Raw genomic sequence first — 18,798 nt, 5'->3', positions numbered from 1 at the left:
TAGATGGTGTGCATTTAAGGGGAGACTTTTATTATGGGAATTACTGAGCAGGAATCAGTGTCGTTGTGGTCACTTGGCTGGAAGAATATAACCTTGAAGGTGCTGTTGGCCATACGTATTACTCTGTATGAAAAGTAAAATCACACACACTAAAACCTGGATTTGTTTGTGTCTGAAGCTAGTCAAGACACTAACTTTTTCTGTTCCATTTGTTCATAGATTCCCTTTGTTTTGTTTCCGTTATTTATAATGACAAATTCTGTAATCCTAGTTCCCTGGCATATGACTGCCTCACCTGTAAGCTCTTGTGTTTTTCCTTCCACATTTTCTGTGTTTGGGAAAATGGCAAGGGCAGACCCACTGTATAGAACAGCGCACATTACAGGGGATTTAGGGGGCTGAGGTGAGGGCAGGTTGGGTAGAACTGCGTTCCACATCAGCCCTCCTCCAACTCTAATGGGCCCCCACCTCCCCTGGCACCACCAGCAGGAGTTCACAGTTCTTTCTTCACAAGTGATATTTTAGAAATGTCCCAAGCTCGCTCTTGCCTCCAGTCCACTTGGGCATCTTCAGTTTGGACTTGAGGTTATAATAGGCATCTCTCACCTCTCAAACACAGATCCAGTGCTGCCTGTTGAGAGGCAACTTCAGTGAGAAGCACCTGCTGGAGGGCAGATGCACAATGAATCCCATGATTTTAGCGAGAGCAATGGCACTGACGTCACTGCGCTCGTCCCACCAGACAGCATCATAGGCTTTGGCTTGAACTGCCGCCATAATGATGTTCACGTCCTAGTTCCCATTTCCCAGCGTGTTCTGCTCGCGGCGGGGGGATCACTGTGGTGTTCAGAGACAACCTCTGGAGAATCTCTTGCAGCATTTCCTGGGCAAAGGCATTGCTGTCCTTGAAGATGTTACGGAAGGCATGCAAGGCACGAAGGTCCCTGTGCTGTGTTTTCATGGTAGATTTGGGGGGATGCTGCTTGGGGCAGCTCCAAAGATTCAGATTCAGATTGTCTCCTTTCCATGGCTCGTGTAACTCATGTTTTCACTTTTGTTTCCAGAGAGGGCTGAAAACCCCTGCCCTTTCCTCCGGAGGAAGAATGTAAGCTTCTCAGCCTTTTCAGGATTCCTGAGAACTACCTTATTTTCTGGCGTCCATGATTTATGCCTTGTCATGGGGAGAAAAGGCTGGAATCAAAAGGACACACAAAAAAATCAACTTCTCTTTTTAATAGAAAGATCACTATTGGATTGGTATGCTTTGCCACCAATGTCAAACTGCAGATTTAAAAAAAAAAAAAAATTAAAGAAAATCTGTGGGCTCCTGGGTGGCTCCAGTCATGATCTCATGGGTTGTGAGTTTGAACCTCACATTGGGCTCATTGCTGTCAGCACAGACCCTGCTTCGGATTCCACGTCCCCCTGTCTCTCTGCCCCTCATGTTCTCACTCTCCCTCCCTCTCTCTCAAAAATAAATAAACATGAAAAAAATTAAAATGCTTAAAAAATTAAAAAATCATAGAAAATCTAAGACCTTGTTTCCCTTCTCCCACTCTGCCTTTCAAAAATATCACAATTTTCTTGCTGTATTTTCCTTTCTGCAAATGCCAACTAGGCCTCAAAGCTGGGGGACACAAAAGAATTGGTCACTTCACTCCTTTTCTGACATTTCTTTCCAAGCGCAATGCCACTGACTCAGGAGACAAGGCCTAGGTGGGAGTGGCTGGGCCACGGCTATAATATTATCACAGCGTTGCCCTCCTCATTATATACATAATAATGTAAAAGCTTCATGATTTGGCTTCAACTTCAATGCCTGTCACTACACCGATTTCTTAAATACTTTCCAGCCAACCTGGTACTTTTTCATTAGCTCTTCCTTCATCTAAATGGATTATTGTTATTGTTGCTGTTGTTGTTATTATTACTATTGTTGTTATTAATGCACTATTAATTTTGCCTGAAATGTACGTCACCTCGTTCTGCACATGGATAACTCCTAGACACCTTTCAGACAGCAGCTTAAATGCCATTTGAACAAGACCTTCTATAACCACCTCCCCTAAAAGTTGTTCTCCCTGTTAGTGTGTGTTACTGCATCCTATTCGTTTCCTTCATTGCATTTTGCACAGATTTCAACTATGGATTTATTCTTGCTTGTTTGTGTAATGTCATTCCAAGACAGAAAAAACTATGTGTACTTTGTCTAATACCAATAATAGATCCTCTAAAAATGGCACGTTGAACAGATTATAATTTTTTTTTAATAAGGGTAGTCCTGCACAACTCAATTAAAAGGAAAGATGAAATTCATTGTATTTAAGTTAGCTTTTACTCCAAAATAGCAAATCACCATTGTCTGGCACGTTAGCCTAAGGCTGCTTAACAGACCACTAAATTTTGGCAGCAGCATGCCAAATACATTTTAATTTTAGCAAAATTGTTAGAAATATTAGTCCGTTTAGTTATGCAGTTGTCAAAACTTTGCAAATGTCCTTCTGGTTAATGCTCTGTAGTTTCAAATGACTGCATATCTGCACGCTTATCCTGACTTTTCACACCTGCTTTGGGTAATAACCCCGGTGACATATGCAGACACAACCTCGTGCCTGGCTAAAGAACCAACTGACTCATCATCCTTCCTCTCCCTCAAGGCAGTGCTACAAATGTTTTCCATCAGGGTCCTCCTTCCTTCAGTATTGTAAGAAACAATCTCATTCAAGAATAGTCTCTGTTGTCTGTCCTCTTTTTCTCAGTTCCATAAATCCAATCATTTGCTTGGTTTTGGATAAATCTGTTGTAAGCCCATGGAATACCGGCATCATAATTGATAAAGGTAAACTTCTTTTCAAATAATTAAAATAATGTTTCAATAATTTAAAAAATTCACTTTTGAAGTGAAATCATACATGAAAAACAAAACAAAACAAAAGACATGCTGTTGATTTTTAATGTCTATGTGAGGGCCTAGAAACTCACCTTACTTGCTTCAAATACAAGCTCTAAGGAAAATTGAAATGTTTTCATTATATGTGTTATTTATATATTTTATATTTATGGCTTGTACCACAACAGCATTTTATTTCAGTATTTCAGTATTCTGTATTTCACTTATACAGAATGCAGTTTGATTTTGTTTTCTCATTAAGTTCATTCTCTAACATTAATAGGTTTTGTATACTAGTACAGAAACATAGTTTTCTGTGGGAAAATGCATTCCAAATTATAAGCAATTAACGTATTAAGTCTTTTGTATTGCAAATCCCATATTTGAGGATTCTTTTGGGGGAAAGTGATAGGAAATCCAATCTAGTCTTCTCCATAAAGGAGCTGAAGATGAATCCAAGTATTAAGAACACATAATGGATTATTAAAGAGATTTAAATAATAGTTTGGGGAGGGGTTAATTTATCAACCATGTTTATTTATGTTTAGGCAGATATAGTACAACACTGAAGAGGAGATATGAGTAACCACACATGTATTGTTCCTGGCTGTAATAAAAAACTCTTAATGTATGTACAGAAGATATGTTTTGTAATGGTTTTCCGAGAGGTGCTCATTATCGTATTGTTTACAGATTTTTTTTTAGTTAATAGGTATTAAACTTCATAACATGATTTGGTATAGCTACCAATATCATGATACTATTTTATTTCTTCTTTAACTTGTTTTTGTAGTAAATTACATTAATAGATTTCCTTATCTCAACTAAGTTTTGAAGTCATTAGACTCCTTCATGAGTCTTTAATACAGTGATAGGTTGTACTTACTAATACTTTGAGTCTCTCACATGTTTGCTTAAATGTGAAAATGTTCTTTTTTTGCATTCTTTCTGTTGTTTGCTATCAGGGTTTTGCTCAACTGGTAGAATTTGTTGGAAGATCTAGAAAATTTAAAATGAGAACTGTAGCTTCCTTGAAAGGTTGGTAAAATTTACAGTTTCCATGTTACATTTAATTATCTTTTTCCTTGTGTTTCCCCCCAGCCTCATCTGTAAGTTCTTTCAGTGTAGAGACCAGGTCCTGTACCTCTGAACATCCAGTATTAGTGTCAGCTTTGCCACATAACAGATATTCTGTGAATTAATGTTCAGACATTAACAAAGTGGTGCAGTTGGAGAATTCTTTGGATCTAGCCAGGCATAAATAATGAAAGGAAGAGCTTTCTTTACACAATTCTCCAAACTGTAAGCTTTCTCCCAAACAATAAATAATCCCTCTACTTTAAGATAAATGAGCATAAGGAAAATTTTTTTCATCTAACAGTAATATTATCTGGATGATATTCCTTGAACTCATTGAAGTCCAATTTTACTTTCATTCAGTTTTCATGAATCTTGAATATCACAGGGTACAGCCACACAATAAACATTAAAATGTTAATTTTCCCTTTGAAGAAATGATAGACTTTAAAAGGAACATTAAAATAGAGAAGACAACCAAATTTTGCATACACAAAAAGGTGTTTTCAAAGGTCTGAAAATCTCTACCTGTGTTCTGCTCTTTCAAAATAAAGGGGCTGAGAAAGAGTAGGACTATAATGAATGCACAGGTATTTGTTATCCAGGTTTTGGAGATGAACCCTTAATGTTTTTTTTTTCTTCTATTATTAACAGTTGAAAGCCTCAGCATACTTGAAAATAAAAGTGTACTTAACATTCAGAACAGCTCCTACCATATTCCTCTCTGAATTTTTCATCTCTATATTAAACGTGCTGAGCTCTCCCTCCTTGTAGACCACTTAAGCTCTTTTGTGAAATAGACTATGTCTTCTTTATCTTTATTTCCTTAAATATCCCTAGCATAATGGTATTCATGAACTAAAACATTCTGTAAATGTATATGAATTTCTTTTTAAAAATTATAAAAAATGTGAATGTAAAACTATGACATTAAAGACCACATTAAACAGTATGTAAAAGATATACTAGAACCTAACAGATTATATAGAAAACATGATTGTGCACATTTTAAGTAATATATTGTTCTCTCTATAATGTAAATGTTCCTCATTGGCTTGTTTGTATGAGGCCAAATATCTCATTTATTATTGTCAAATATTTTTCTTCAAGCACTTAAATATTTCTTTTATAGATATTTTTCCTGAATCAGAAGTTCTGACAATTGGAATTACTAATTATAAAACCACAAGGAGTTCAAAGTTTAGGTTTACTTAAATGGAAGAATTTTTCATGAAATGCTAAACATTAAAAAAATCCTTGAGGAAAAAATTATAAATTGCATTGGCATGACCAGCAGATTCTAGGTAAATGGACACAGATGGGAAGTTTCAGAACTTTACAAAACCCTTAAACAGACATTTTTCTTCCAGTCTTTTCTTTGGTGATTAAGATCCATTTTATAAAGATTGAAGTCAAGGAAATTATTCACATCTATGCTTAGTACTATTGAAGCATTAAGCTGACAACCTTTCTCACTGTATTTTTCCACATTATAAAGTGCCCCAAGCATTGTGGTAATTACCCCCTTGGAATATATAAATTGCCTTATATAAACTCTGACTATCGTTGCTGAGTTGGGCTTTAGGATTTTCTCTTGGGGCATTATAATAAGTTAAGCACCTATATTTGTCTTAAAATTCATTGTCCAACTACATAAGCCTCCAGTGTGACAAAACCCATTATTTTATGGCTCTTTTGTCTAATTCTAACAAAAATTAAGAAATTCATTTCAGCCTTTTCTACATAGAAGTAAATATTTTAGGAGAACACAACAGTTTTTATAGGTAAAGTGTCATGCCAAATGGAATGAACCTTCTTTCTGTAAATATTTTTTAACTTTCTGTAGCTTAGTTTGGGGGTTATCTCAGTTATTTATTGGATGATTATTGTATGTCAGGCTAGGGATTGGCAGTAAACCAGGTTGTGAGTAATTAACTGGGTGTTGAAAGATAGGAGACAAATGTTTTGGTGAGGAAGGTAGGAGTGAGAGAGAAAATTAGGTTGAGTGCAGAGACCCAAGATGTACATTACTCAGGACATTCAGTTATTCCTTGCTCTCCTCTATCAGAAAGAATATACTGAGTGAGAATGGAAAATTGAGAGTAACAAAGTGTTCACTGTTACAGTGCACAAAGATGCACTCCTACTGAGAAGGATCTGATTAAATTAGGTTGCTTGAAATTTATTCAGTGGCAAAGTGTAGGGAAAATTCACTAGGAAATAAAAAGGAATAGGAATAGCTTGCAGAATTGAAAATGCTGGTTTAAATATTTCAATTGTTATTTCTCTGTAGTAATGGCATTCTGTAGCAAATGCCCTCGCTTACCAAAGTTGGACACCTAGAACTGGATTTAGGATTACGTATTTGTTTTCTGAGATCTTGATAAATGTCATAAAAACTGAAACAGCAATTGCCATGTTTACTTCTTCCAAGTCACAGTGCCCAGATTCAGAAGGGTCTCAATCAATGCTTGAATAAATAGATGCATTAAAATCCTGTCTATGAGTTGTAGCATTTCTTTGAATTAAGAAAAAAAAAATGAGAAGCAAAATGCTAGAAAATGCTGATGTAAATTGGAAATTAACATTTAAAAACTGTTTTTAGCTACCAAGCTAAATCTTCCAGCTGAATCATAGTAAAGTAGTGAAATCAGTTTGCGAAAACAGGGTTAGTAATCCAAGTATAGGCAGTCCAGTGGTGTGAATAGCAGTATTATGACTTTTTCCCTTTTTTCTTACTCACGTTTAGGAAACTATGAGATTAGATTCTGGCATGCACAGGATTAATGGGAGAATGGGGTGGCCAAAGAACATGGCAGTCATTACTGAATTTGAGCAGTATGATAAAGTCTCACGCACCTTAGTAAATCCCAGAGCAGCACATGTCCTAATACTGAAAATGAAAAGTTAGTTGTAAAGCATTATCATGCCAGAGAGCTTTGTTAAGATGAGATTTTAAGAATCTTTAAATAGCTGATATTTAAAGAAATAACAGCATTATAATTGGGAGATACTTAATTCAGTTACGTATGTACTCTCCAGACAAATGAATTACTTTTTGAGAGAGAACCATAGTACATTTGGACGATAAAGTAAAATTAATTAACTCAGTGTCACAGTACACAGAGATTTCAAACACAAAAAGTCCGTTAGCTGAGCATGAGCCAGAAACTCAGTTTTCCAGACGTAGACCTGGATGATAGCTGTAATTCATGTCATTTTATGACATTTCATGGAACATTTGGTCATTATGACATTTATGATGCAATGAAATAGGCCATAAAATGCTGTAAATTGTTGGGAACAAAAGACATTCATATTTGTGATGGGCATTTGAGTTTCAATCAAGACTTTAGTACGTTAAATCAAAACTCACAGTTGAATGCAAAAGTTTTACTTTAACATTGTAGTTCTTTCTTTTATTTTTTCTCCTTCCCCAGCTCCTCTCAACGCTTCTTCCTCTCCACTCCCTTTCCCTCTCTCTCTCTTCTTTATTAAATCAGATGAGTAGTACAGAAGGACTATAAGTAAAAACAGAGGGTTTTTTTCCTCTCATATTTACTATTTCAGTATTTCTAGAGAGTGAAAAACATCTATACATATTAGTCTATGTGAATGGGAATAGCAAATAAAGAAATTGCAGAATACACAATTATCAGTTCATTTGTATATGTCTTGTGCTCAAGTAAAAATGTGGAACATGCAGAATGCTTACTAGTAAATGATTACTATATTTTTCCTAAATCTTGTAATATCATTTCCTAAAAACTTATTTTAGCACTTACTGTAAGGTTTTTAAAATGTCAGAATTGACCTTGCTGAATTATGCATGAAATTAATACAAAAGTTTTTTTTTTTTCCCCAGGAAATAGATTTAAAATGCATATTCATTTTAGGAAGAGAAAGACAAATGTATGCCGGAGAGCATTTTTACTAACAAAGCTTGGCTATTCTTTTAGATCTTGTTACTTGTTTAGGTTAGTATCTAGAAAGTCACCAGAGTATCATTTGAATATTAAACTTTGATAGAAGATTCATTACGACCAAAGTATTCCAAAAATGTCGTCACCCACAATGCTCAATCAATGTAGAAGTGCCTAGCTGCAAAAATATGTGAATGCAAATAAGAGTACTACTGTTATTACCAAGATTACAACATTCTGGGCTGCCTGGGTGGCTCAATAAGTTAAGCATCTGACTTTTGATCTCAGCTCAGGTCTTGATCTTAGGGCTGTGCATTCATGCCCTATTTTTGACTCTGCACTGGACATAAAGCCTACTTAAAACACACACACACACACACACACACACACACACACACACACACACATTCCAAACTTGCAATTTTATGGCTGGTTCACAAATAAAAGATTAATTCCCTTACCTAATGCATATAAACTACTGTACTTTCCAATTATCTACTTGCAAACTCACCTTTTACCATTGGGTGAAAGATAAAGACAGTTATTTGAATATTCCAATATTACAGAAAAAACAGTTGAAAATATTATTTAAAATTTTTTCCAATGTTATTTTGTAGGGTGTAGAAAAATATAGTGATGCATAATTAAGCTCAGTAACATGAAAATACTATTAATAAAAAGTTATTATACTAGTAGAATTACTCTCCTTCAATGTATTTGAACCACATTATTTTATCCACTGTTTCTCATTTAATCTTGTACGGTGTTTGTGGTCGAAGACCAGAGTAAATCACAGAATGGAAAGGCAAATGGGTTTGTTAGGAAAGATAAGTTTTATTGTTTTAATTTAAAAAAGAAAGTCTGTGCCATGAGGAAAAGTAGATTAAATTTACAAGGATATCCTCTCCCTTACTGACTGTATCACCCTCAATGGAGCTATATCATTCTTAAACACTCTCAGATTCACTTTCACCTAACATTGATAAGCTTCATATGCCTGCACTCTGCTAAATGTCTGCAAGTGCAAGAACTTGGTGTAGTCCTCAAGAAAACTTTCTGAGGACTGTATAACTCCATTTTATAACTGGTAAAACAGACTTGAGAATCTTGCTCAAGGTCACATGGAGATTGTTTCGAGATAGGGCTTTGAATCCACATCTACCTAGAATCTAGCACCCAGTCCCATGAATAAAGTCAGGTCTATATTTTCTTTCCCAACCTGTGTTATCTTTTATTTCCTTTTCTTGCCATATTGAATTAGCAAGCACTTCTTGTACAATATCCAAAAGGAGTGATTCGGGAAGGCATCCTTGCCTTATACCTGATTGTAGTGGGAAAATTTTGAAGTTCTCACCATTAAGAATGATGTTTTCTGTAGATTATAGCTAGGCTGTATTACATTAAGAATGTTCCTTTATCAAATTGAGAATTTTCCCCTTTATTCCTAGTTTACTGAGCTCTTAATTGGTGTTGGATTTTGTCAAATGCTCTTTCTGCATCTATTGAAATGATCATATGAAAATTTTAAATCTGTTGATGTGATAGATCACATGAATTGATTTTTTTGTGTGTGTGATTTTTGAATGTTGAAACCCCCTAGCATATCTGGTATAAAATCCATTTGGTCATAGTGTACAATTCTTATTATACTTTTTTGTATTATATTTGTTAATGTTGAGGATTTCTGCACCTATATGTTCATGAGAGATACTGGTCTACAGTTTTCTTTTCTTGTAATGTTTTTGTCTGGTTTTGGCCTCATATAGTGAGATAACAAGTATCCCCTCTGCTTCTATACTTTGAAAGAGATTATAGAGAATTGGTATAAACTCTTCCCTAAAAGTTTGATAGAATTCATCAGTGAGTCTATCGGGGTCTGATGCTTTCTGGTTGGAAGGTTATTAATGATCAATTTCTTTAATAGATATAGGTCTGCTTAGATCATCTATTTCTTTTTGTATGAGTTTTGGCAAGTTGTATCTTTCAAGGAATTGACCTATTTCATCTAGGTTCTCAAATTTGTAGGCATAGAGATGTTCATATTATTCTTTTATTATCCTTTTAATTTCCATGAGATCTGTAGTGATAGATGTCCCCTCTTTCATTTATAATATTAGTAATTTGTAACTTTTCTCTCTTTTTCTTCACCTAGCTGAAGCTTATCAATTTTATTGAGCTTTTTGAAGCACCAGCTCTTGGTTTTAGTGATTTGCTCTTTTTACAAAAAACATTCCTGTTTTCAATGTTATTGATTGCTGCTGTATGCTTATTATTTCTTTTGTTCTGCTTACTTTAGATTTAATTTGCTCTTCTTTTTCTAGTTTCCTAGTGAAAATTTAGTTTATTGATTTTATATCTTCTTTTCTAACATATGCATTCAATGTTGTAAATTACTGTATAAGCACAGCTTTCACAGCACCCCACAAATTTCGATAACCGTTTTCATTTTTATTTAGTTCAAAATATTTTTCTCTTGAGATTTCTTCCTTGACCCATGTGTAAGTCAGAAGTGAGTTGTTTAATCTCTGTGTATTTTAGGATTTTCTAGTCATCTTTCTATTATCAATTTCTACCTTTATTCCATTTGTCTGAGAGCAGACATTGTATGATTTCTATTCTTCTAAATTTGTAAAGGTGTGTTTTATAGCCCAGAATGTGGAATCTTGATGAATGTTCTCTGTGAGCTTGAGAAAATGTATATTCTGCTATTATTGGATGAAGTAGCATACAGGTGCTAATTATACCCAGTTTATTGATAATATAGTTGACTTCAATTATGTCCTTACTAATTTCTTCCTGCTGGATCTGTTCATTTCCGAAAAAGGGCTTTGAAGTCTCCAACTATAATACTATATTCATCTATTTCTCCTTGCAGTTCTGTTTTTGCCTTTTGTAGTTTGATGCTTTAAGAATTGTCTTTTTGGAGAATTGACCTTTTTATCTTTATGTATTATCTTTCCTTATCCTGATAACTTCTCTTCCTTTGTAGTCTGCTCTGTATAAAATGAACATAGCTTCTCCTGTTTTCTGTTTGATTTGTGTTAGCATGGTATAATTTTCTCCATGCATTTACTTTTAATATATGCAGTATGTATGTATATATATAATATATACTCAATATATTCAATATATATAATATACTTTTAATATATATGTATTTTTAAGTTTATTTATTTACTTATTTAGAGAGAGAAGGAAGGGGGAGGCAGAGAGAGAGGGACAGAGAAAATACCAAGCAGGCTGTATGCTGCCAGCACAGAGCCTGACATGGAGTTCTATCTAACAAACCAAGAGATCATGACCTGAGCTGAAATCAAGAGTTGGATGCTTAAAACTGAGCCACCCAGGCACTATATATATATATATATATATATATATATATATATATATATGTGTGTGTGTGTGTGTGTGTGTGTGTGTGTGTGTTTTACAATGTGTTTTTTCTTATGACAGCAAATAGTTGGGTCATGTTTTTCTTTTGTTTTGTTTTGTTTATTTTTATTTACTCAGTCTCTCAGTCTCTGTCTTTTAATTGGTGCATTTAGACTATTGATATTCAAAGCGACTATTTATATAGTTGTGTTAATACCTGCTCTATTTGTTACTGTATTCTATTTCTTGCCCTTGTTCTTTGTTTCTGTTTTTGTCTTCAACTCTTTTTCTGCCTTTTTTGTTTGTTTGTGTGTGTGTGTGTGTGTGTGTGTGTTTCTTTTCAGAGAGAGAAAGAGAGAGTGAGCAGGGGAGAAGCAGAGAGAGAAAGGAAGAGAGAGAATTCCAAGAATTCCAGTCTGCTGACTGCACAGAGCCCAGTGTGGGGCTCAGTATCATGAATCATGAGATCATGACCTGAGCCAAAACCAAAGTTGGATGCTTAACCAACTGAGCCATCAAGTTGCCCCATCAAGTTTTATCGTTTGATTTTTGGAAATCTTTATGTGTTCCAGATGTAAGTCCTTTGTCAGAAACGTGTTTTGTAGATATTTTCTCCAGCTCTGTGGTTGATCTCTTTTTTCTCTCAATTCTTTCATGAAACAAAATGTCTTAATTTGATGAAGTCTAATTTGTCAATTTTTCTTTTGTGATATGTTCTCAGTTTCCTGCAAGACTAACTCTGAGACTAATCTCCTGAGAGACGTAACTTTGACTAACCCAAGATCATAAATATTTTCACCTATGATTTCTTCTAAACTTTAATAGTTTTACACTTTACATTTAGTTCTACATTCATTTTGACTCAACTTTCATAAAAGATGTAAGGTATATGTTGATGTCCTCTTTTTTTTTTTTTTTGGCACACAGTTGTCTAATTGTTTACTACCATATATCAAAAAGACTATTATTTTTCCATTGAATTGCCTTTGCACCTTTGTCAGAAATCAGTCATTTTTTGGGTGTCCTTCTGGACTATTTGTTTTATTCCATTATTATGATTCTATACTTTAACCAATAACTTGATCACTGCAGCTTTGATTGCTGTAACTTTGTTCTAAATCTTGAAATCAGGTAATGTGGGCTTTCTAAATTTATTCTGAGGAGGAAAGAACATGGAGGATGGCATTCAGTTTTAGGGGTCAGCTCTGGAGGTAGCATACCTTACATCATTGTCAAAAATCAGACACATGGCCAAACCTAACTGCAAGAGATGCTGATAAATACAGGTTAGCCGTATGCAAAAGAGGAAGAATAAACAAGTTTGGTAAAGTCTGCTGGTTTCTTCAACAGAAATCAATGAATATTTTGTTTTAGCTTTAATGATAAGGCTGTTAAGATATACAAATTTTACTTCAACTCTATCTTTCCAATCTCATCTTTCATTTTCCTTGGAAAAATTACTAAAAAGTGGTATGCCCCTAAGTCTTAAGATTATGGTTTCTTCTGTTTCTTCTGCTGTATTTCTACTTCTCAAAAATCCTACCTGTCACTCACAGATGGCCTCAGATGCTACCTACTAAATGAAACATTTCTGGATTCCTAATGATATGTATGATGTCTCCTTTCTCTGGACCTCCATAATACTTTATATTAATGATGTTCTGTTTATACATTTTATTTTCTTTACAATTATTTATATACTCTTCACTAGGTTTATATTTTTTGAATATGGCTATAGTTTATAAATATGTTTTATTCCTTGCTGTATTCCTAACACAAGAACTCAGTAAACATATGTTTTATTGTTAATGGTTCAGCCAAATGGCCCTAACATTTCTAGTGAATTAAATTGAAGTCCTCATCGGGCCAAAGCTCAAATGAAAGAGCATCAGAATTCATATGGCATTTTGTCACTATGAAATGCTTCTATAAGGGTCAAAATATTTCTCTCTAGATTATAACCCCTAAATCTGTCAGAGGTTAGGGGAGGTGGCTGGAGAACACAAGGGCAGGGAACTGATTTCTAAAACCTATACTTCTGGTCATTTTTGTGGCTATGACTCTTAAAATATCATCAGTTTGTCATTGCCAAGGGAAGGAAAGCAATTCATACCTCTATTACCTCCTATTCCTTTTGTCCACCCTAGCCCAGGTGGGTTTTTCAAAGGCAGTTGGAAGAGGAGAAGGAACAAGAAGGAAACAATGAAATAAGGAAAATAACCCTGAATGTAAGGGGATTTGAAATATTCTGTGACCTACAGAAGTCAAGTGAATGTCAGAGTAATAATAGAGAGAAGCATTTTCTGGCTACAAACTTCATTAATTAAATTAAGAAGTGCAATTCCATTAATTAATTTAGCCTACAATATTCTAAGAGAACCACTGGGAATTCTCAGCATTTTTGTATCTCATTTCTGTTGTAGATGATCCCTGTCAACTCTTATTTCCTCCAAGTACCATGTGGACCATGGTTTATATTTCTACTACAGGCAGATGTTGCACTTAAACAGTGTTACTCATGAAATAGCCAAATACAAGTATATATGTTTCATCAATATTATATTTATTCCTCTGTATCTAAAATATTGGTGCATTTGTTAATATGTACACATAATTTGTTGATGACGTTTTTGTCTTTTCATCCCAAATATTTCATATCTCTCTAAATGTTATCACCCAGCTTGTAAAACCAGAAATCTAAAATCATCTGTATCACTCAAACTTTAGTCAACAAATCCAATTGATTATATCTTCTACAGATTAGTCTTTCTCTCTATCTAGCCATCATTGCTCTATTCAGATATCTTTATCTTATTGTCTAGGTTACAATAATAGCTTCATAACCTATCTCTTTTCTCTAATCAGTTAGTGACATTGCACCCATTGTTAATGAATGTCATCAACTCATTGCCTTCCTTAAAGTTTCTTCAGAAAACTTGTAGGATACAATTTCAATTTCCTAGTAAGAATGGCCTTCAAAATTTTCCCTGGACCTAATTAACCATTGCTGGGGGCGATGGGTGGGGGGGAGCATTTATTTATTTTTAACCTGGATCCACAGATAATTTCAGAAAAATAACAAATGTTATATTTATGTGCGATTTTCTTATGAGGGCAGTATAATTATTTTTCATTATTTATTCAAACTTATACATGACCTCTCAAAATTTAGTCTATTGTTCTATAATTTTATCGCTAACTTTCCTTCATAATTTTATGACTCAGCATATTTTCCCATACTGTTACAGCTTCCAGGTGCCTTTCCTTTCCCCCTCGATGTTTTAACCATACTTCCCCTGTGCAAAAAAATAAAAAAAATAAACCCATAAAACAAAATAACTTTTTAACTACTATATAATCTTCAACCCATAGTTCAACCACATCATGCTTCTTTTCAGCTCTTTTCTCCACTCTAACAGATTTAACAACTTCTATGAGCTACTACTATATTTTTTATATATGCCTTATGGTAAGCTGCTTCTTTTCTTAAAAATTTTTTTAACTTTTATTTATTTCTGAAAGAGAGGGGGGGTGGGGAAGGGGAGAAAGCCAGAAAGAAGAAGACAGAGGGTCTAAAGCAGGCTCTGCACAGTGAGCACAGAGCCCAACACAGGGCTCAAACTCATGAACAGTGAATTCCTGACCTGAGCTGAAATCAAGAGTCAACCACTTAACCAACTGAGCCACTCAGGCACCCCTGGTAGGCTGCTTCTAAAATGGCTCCCAGTGAGTCCTAGTATTCAAATCCTTGTATACCCTTTTCCCTTTGAATGCTATCCACACCTAATTATTTCCCTCTATTGAATAGAATACAGCCAAAGGGATGAAATGGCACATCCAAAATTAGGTTAAAAAAATCTAGTTTCCATCTTACTTGGCCTCTCTTGTTTTCTCTAATGAAGAAAACTGCCATGTTGTGAAATACTATGTGAAGAAGCTCTTGTGGCAAAGATCCAAGGCAAGCTTCTGGCCAACAACTCATGAGGAGCCAACAACCAGAGAGGAACTGAATCCTGCCAACAACCACGTGAGTGAGTCTGGAGGTGGTTTCACCTCCAGCTGAGCCTAGAGATGACTGTGGCTCCAGCTGACACTTGATTGTCAATATTGCCAATATTAGGGGACCCAGGAAAACCATTCTCAGATTACTGACCCACAGCAACTTTGAGACAATTAAATGTTGCTTTAAGCCACTAAATGTTGAGGTAATTTATTATTAAACAATAGATCAGTGATACACAGCATTATTATTATTATTATTATTATTTTGCTTGTCACAGGGAATATGGATTAGATGAAATAAGGTAAGTTTTGGAACTAAATCACACTGAGTTCAAATTCTACTTCTGCCACATTGTCAACAATGGATTGGACAAGTTACAATAACAGTTTCCTTATTGATTAATTTTGATACCTGTGTTTCATGATTGTTGTGAGAACTATCACAAATAATAGAGTCTCTACTGATGCTTTGTTATTGTTTATTGTATTATTTGTCTACAGAAGTGACTCTTCTGCTTCTGTATATGATTCTCAAAGGCAAGGATAATGTTCTCATCCACTTCTGTATCACAGTATTTGACATATAGTATTCAATAATAAATGTTGAATTTAAAATTAATTAAGTAATGAAAATTACATGTATTATATTTACTCCTTCTCTTAAAAGCAAGTATTTAGAAACATTCAGTGCTTTGGATTCTTATTTATTTAATAGGCATTCAAGAAGCAAAACCTGGAATCTATTTCTTCATATAAAAGTTGACAGTTTTAATTTTGCAATGCAGCTATTCTATTTCCTTCATCTTTCAAGCAACCATAGGATTTATGTTAGTTTTAATGTTAACATATGCTCATTATTAATTACTTAATGTAACTACAATCAATAGTGAAAACAAAACCTTCAAAGTATGCTCATGAAAGTAAAGCACAGCCAAAGTATCGTCCATTATTGGAACAAATCTGTTGTTCTCTTTAATCCCTCTCTCCCCTAGAGTTCACCACTTCTTGAAATAAAATAAATAATACTGTGGAGCACACTACTTTGTAATTCCCAAGAATGTTTTTTTTATTTTTTTAGTGTATGTGAATTAAACGCAGATTTTTATGTAAAAGCTATGTTTTTTTTTGTTTTTGTTTTACTATTTACCTCTCTTCTATATTTTATCTCTTTACATTTTTAAAGGATAAGCTTCCAGCTCTTACCCTCACCTGTGTTTATTCTTTTTTTGTTGTTGTATATTTATTTATTTGGAGAGAGAAAGAGAGAGAGAGAGAGAGAGAGAGAGTAGGGGAGGGGCAGAGAGAGAAAATCCTAAGCAGGCTCCATGCTGTCTGCACAGAGCCCGAGGATGGGCTCAAACTCACAAACCAGGAGATCATGACCTGAGCTGAAATCAAGAGTCAGACGCTTAACTGACTGAGCCACACAAGTGCCCTCACCTATGTTTATTCTTAAGTACCAAATTCCCTTCCATGCAGATATGCTTTGTCACAATCCCCGCTAGATTTTAAGTATTCTGTGAGCAAATCAGCATATAGTCACCTGCATTTTGCTCTAGATTCCAACACTTGTAGACTAATAAGGAGGTCACCAAAACGGTTCTCCTACATGAACATTTCTCTTCCAGTACTGAATCACTCATATCGGCCTAAAAATTATGCTGCTGTATTTCCCTTCCTAAAAAGATGTCTCTCAACCTCACTGTACTGCCCTCTCCAACTAGCATTTCATTGATTGTCTTCCCTTAACCACAATACACATCGAAAGACCTTTCTATGTTAATGTCTTCCATTCTCTTTCCTCTATTTCTCTCTTGTAAACATTTGAATTAGGCTCTCACCCTACAGCTTCACAGAAATTACTCTTGCCCAAAAACAGTGATCTCCACATTGCTATTTCAACGTCAATCCTCAACCCTAGTTTTATTTCAAGTATCACAGTCAGTTAAAAATTGGACATGGTAAAAAAAAATTGGACATGGTAGATCAAACTCCATATCTACTTTGTCCTTCTTGAGATATTTTCTTCATTTGACTTTCTGGATGCAAGCATTTCCTGGTATCTGTGTTCCATGTAACTGCCCCTCTCAATCTGTTTTAGTTTCTTCTTACTTTCCAAAATCTTAATCTAGGAATTCCCTAGAGCCCCATTCTTAGAGTTCATTTTTCTCTATATCTACACTGTCCAATGGAAATATGAACCACCAAAGAAATAAGTGAAATTAATTTTAATATATTTACTCAAATGTCTCTAGACATTATCTAATATTTAACTATATAGAAGTTTTAGTGAAATATTTTACATTCTCTTTTGCACACTAAGTTTTTGAAATCTGATGCATATTTCACACTTACAGCACATCTCAATTGATGGTAGCTATATTTCAAATGCTCAATAGCCATATATGGTTGTGGCTACCACATTAGACAGTACAGGTCTATATCTCTACTCCATTGATGTTTCCTTCTTGTTTCATAGTGCTAAATATCATCTATATGATGATGAGTACCAAATTTGTATTACAAGGGAAGATCTCTCCTTGAAAGTTCACACTTTTAGGCACAATGACCTACATGAAATATCCTCTTGAATCCCCAATACTCATCTCAGGCTTAACACACACATCCAAAAACAAACAAACAAACACACCTTCATCTTGTATTTTTTCCCATCTCAGTTAATAGCAACAGTAATGATTCCAAACATACAACCACAAAATCTTGAGTCATTCTTGATTTGCTTTTGCTAACATAGTCCACGTTTAATCTTGTTGGCTTTACATTCAAAATATTTCCCAGCATCTGAACACTTCTCACCAACCCAAGTTCGGACACTATCATTTCTTGCTGGTACTGATGTTCTAGCTTGCCAATTAATCTCCCTGCCTCTTTATTATTTATTTCCAAACATAGCAACCAAGGTGATCCTGTTAAGATATAGCAGGTGATATCATTCCGCTACTCAAAACTCTCCAATGGCATACAATGTCGCTCATGATAAAATGTCTTAGACCTGGATGGTTATTACTTCTTTACCTGTCTCTTGTTGCTCTTTCCCTATTTCTTTCTGCTCCAGGAATATGAGCATCCTTGTTGCACTCATACAGCAAGACTACTATTTGCCCTTTGTTTTGCCTACAAAGTTTTTTTTTTTCCCCATATACTCATGCTGTTGGCTTTCTCTTTTAAGTTTTCATCTATATCCTTTTAGTTACCCTCCAATTAGCATTTTTATCCTTTTTCTTCACTTTATTTTTCTCCATATAAGTTATCTCTGTCTAACATACTATATATTTCCTTAATTATTTTATTGTTGGTCTTTTCCACAAGAATGTAATCTTCATGAAGGTAAGTATTTATATCTATTTTATGAACCACTGGATACACATCACTGGAAAGATTACCATGTATAGAGAAGGTTCAGCAATATCTATCAAAGAAATATATGAGTTAATTGATTGATTAATATAATAAAACATCAGAATGTTTTAATGACTTTGGCAAACAAGTTGTTAAAGAAATAAGTAAATCTAG

The 18,798-nt window shown here is 34.6% G+C and overlaps 1 pseudogene; it reads right to left on the bottom strand.

The window, feature by feature from the left end:
• Positions 1-390: 390 nt before the first annotated feature.
• The window catches only part of LOC122218459, a 118,395-nt pseudogene continuing 99,987 nt past the window's right edge, over positions 391-18,798 (bottom strand).

The sequence above is a fragment of the Panthera leo genome, chromosome B1 (genome assembly GCF_018350215.1).
Source record: "Panthera leo isolate Ple1 chromosome B1, P.leo_Ple1_pat1.1, whole genome shotgun sequence".
Classification (NCBI taxonomy): Eukaryota; Metazoa; Chordata; class Mammalia; order Carnivora; family Felidae; genus Panthera; species Panthera leo.
This window is presented reverse-complemented; position numbering and strand designations above follow the sequence as displayed.